This window comes from Polypterus senegalus, chromosome 1 (genome assembly GCF_016835505.1).
Source record: "Polypterus senegalus isolate Bchr_013 chromosome 1, ASM1683550v1, whole genome shotgun sequence".
NCBI lineage: Eukaryota > Metazoa > Chordata > Cladistia > Polypteriformes > Polypteridae > Polypterus > Polypterus senegalus.
The window spans coordinates 251,360,303-251,363,476 of record NC_053154.1 but is presented as its reverse complement, the minus strand read 5'-3'; the positions used below and the strand labels follow the sequence as shown (position 1 = coordinate 251,363,476).

General features: G+C 36.5%; 1 pseudogene; it reads right to left on the bottom strand.

The window, feature by feature from the left end:
- Nucleotides 1-2,302: 2,302 nt before the first annotated feature.
- LOC120543170 overlaps nt 2,303-3,174 on the bottom strand; it is a 7,629-nt pseudogene continuing 6,757 nt past the window's right edge.

The following is a 3,174-nucleotide window of genomic DNA, read 5'->3' as shown; positions in this document are numbered from 1 at the left end:
ACTCATATTGCAACCTAATTCTTTAAGCCTATACATTTTTCACAATGTCTTCATCATCTGGCTTTTTTTTACTATTATCTAAAAACTTACAAATAACTTTTTTGAGTGATACCCAAGCATCTTGTTCCAGGTTGTTCATTGCACCATCAAATTCTGCATCAGGAATCATTTTTCTAATATCAGGTCCGTCAAAGTGCCTTCTTTCAATTTAGTCTCAGACAAGTCTGGAAACCTTCAACACAAACAAATCAAACAGGCCCCATCTTTTGATAAGGCTTTGACAAACTCCTTCATTAAACCAAACTTAATCTGAGGGGATGGTAGCATTCACCAAGCTTGCTCTGATGAAGTTTTGGGCACCAAGCAGTAGCGTTTATCTAGCTAGCCATTCCTTCTGAGCCCAATGTCAGTTCTTGCGAATTGTGTTTGACCTGACTGCTTATCCAGTTAGATACTCTGAACTCTCAGATCCCTATATATGAACCATATTATCATATTATGGAAAAAAACAAACTTTTTTGCTTTAAATATATATTTTAATATTACAAATTTAAAATTCAACCAAATTAGCAAAATTAAACATTGATATTTAATTAATTATTGTGCAGAAAAAATAAAATAAAACTATAATAGACAGTTAAAAGATGTGTTTTATATAAAAATGTTACATGTTGGAGAAAAATGGCTTTTGTTTTTTAATTCAGTGCTCCAAAATATATAGAAATCAACTGAAATAATCAAAATAATTGATGCAGAGCAAGATGAATTTTTATTTATCCATTGTATGTGCATAGGTTGCTTCCCAGTCACCTTCATTTGTCTAAACTGTAAGATGTTCATTTCTCAGTATTTATTAAATTGTGAGGCAAAGCAATGCCCATTCATGAATGTTCTTATATATTAATAGTATTTAGCAGTTCTTACAGAACAATAAGGTAGTGAAGTAAAGTGGGGTACAAATTTTAATGCTACATAAGAAATGTGCACACATCATACAAAACGCATAGAAAAGGTCATGTTAAATAGTGAAAGAGTGCAAGTTTTACACTATGTATTAATTGATACTGTATGTGTAACTATTTTATTCTGATGTGTGAGCGAAGGCTGAGAGATGGTGTAATCGTCAATCCTTTCATCCATCCATCTACCCATCGTCTGAACAAACCTGCTGAAGTTCATAGTGGTAGCCATGAAGCAGGTGTCAACCCTTCAGTTCATCTTACTTTATCCAAGAGTCAGGGGTTGTCTGACTGAAAAATAAGGCACTCTGAGTCTGGTGGACTCATGAAGAAGCTACAGGAAACTACAAGAAGAGAAAGTCATGTTCTAATACTGTATAATGGATATCCTTTCACTTGATTCGACCTTTTACTTTTACGGGGTTATATTATCACAAAAATATACAGTTAGTTTTGAGAAAGTTAGTAACAATGAAGAACATCTCATTTGTTGCATCAAAGGTGTTTAAAGCTAAGCATCTACTGTAAATCAAATGGATGATGGGTTTTCTAGATTGGATCTACAGCTTCCTTTGTTTGAACAGTTGTTATGTTTCTGATGGGAGTGTTAGCTCCTTGGAAATATGTTCTTTTATATTGCGGCGTTTTAATAAACCTTTTCTATAAATAATTATAAATAATAACGGCGATATCCCTCTTTTGTGCGATAGACAGCGACAAAGTCAAAAGAAAAGACAGAATATACTTAGCTTGTTTAATGCGGCTTACGTTGCTGTACAGACAGGGAAGACCAGCCAGTTTCATCTTTCACCGTAGTGGTCTTTTTAGTTTCTTTTGCTTTCGGGGATTCGGTCGTGTAGAAACTGCTTTTTTCTGTCACAACGAAGGTGGCTTTTGAGTCAATCGCTTCCACTCACTCAGGTCCTCAAAGGCTGGCAAGGTGCCAGCCTCTTTTATATTGTGTCCACACGACCAAATCCCCAGTACAATTACCAAAGAAGGTAGACAAACTTGTGCTAAGCATCAAACAGGCAGGTCAAATAACACTTAGTCCTTTTAGGGCTGACAACAGCTGTCCCTGTCTGTCTTTATGCTTTGCTTGGCCCAGCAGTTCTGAATGCTGACACTCTGTGCTAAATCTGGCTCAGCTCTTCATGGCATGTTACACAGAAAAAGAATGAAAAATACATTTAAAAAGATTTAAAACAGATACAGTGACACAATTCTTAATATTATAACAAACTTATTATAACAGTTTTCAAATGATTGTATGATGAAAATAAAATCATAGACTGTGCTCACTTCACACACAGAAGGAAGTTGCCTTCAGTATCAAATGACTTTTATTCCAGCTTGAGCCGCAATTCACAAAGAGCGCTTAGGTAGTCTTCGTTCCCCGGGTCATAGAGCAAAGATTTCTCAAAGCTCTCAATTGCTAACATTTCTTGCTTTCTGTGTTGATGAACCAAGCCCAGAAGACCATATGCTTCCCCATCTTTTGGATACCAGTGAATGCGTCTCTCTGCAATCCTTTCCAGTCGCTGTAGGCATCTTTCTTTGTCTTGTGTCTCTTTTGTACATGACAAGCCTGCTTTGTACTGCTTAATTGCAAGAACCTCAGATTGTTTGTATTTAAAGAGGAAATCTCCATAATTTCGATGTTTCATTGCAATGTCTTCTTCACAGGTATTCTGCATTTCACAAGCTTTCTGGAACAATTCTTCAGCTTTTTGAAAGTCTTTTGACCATGCATACATCTTGGCTAATTCAAGTTGTGCATCAAAAAAGAAATGCTTCAACTCAAGTGCTTTTTCCAGATGCTGAATGCCCATCTCGATACAAGATCTTCTTTGCCAAGGTTGCAATTTGAATATTTTGTTCCTGTAACAGAGGCCAATCTGATGGTGCAGAAAAGCAGAATTGGGCAGATTTTCCAAAGCCCTCTTTAGGAGTTTAATAGATTCATCTTCACATCCAGTATTTCGCAAACCCTTTGCTGCATAGCGAGTTACATACGGCTCATCTAGGTCAAGAGTCAGAGCTTTCTCAATGAGTTTAATTCCTTCATCACGCTGCTTCAGGACCAAAATATGAGCATCTTCTGGATTCAACTCCATGGCGTGCTTTAGTTGTTTTAAGGCAAGTGATTCTTACATTGAAATTGTGTCAAAGGACTCAGTACGATACAGTGCCATTGCATAGCCTTTGTTCTATT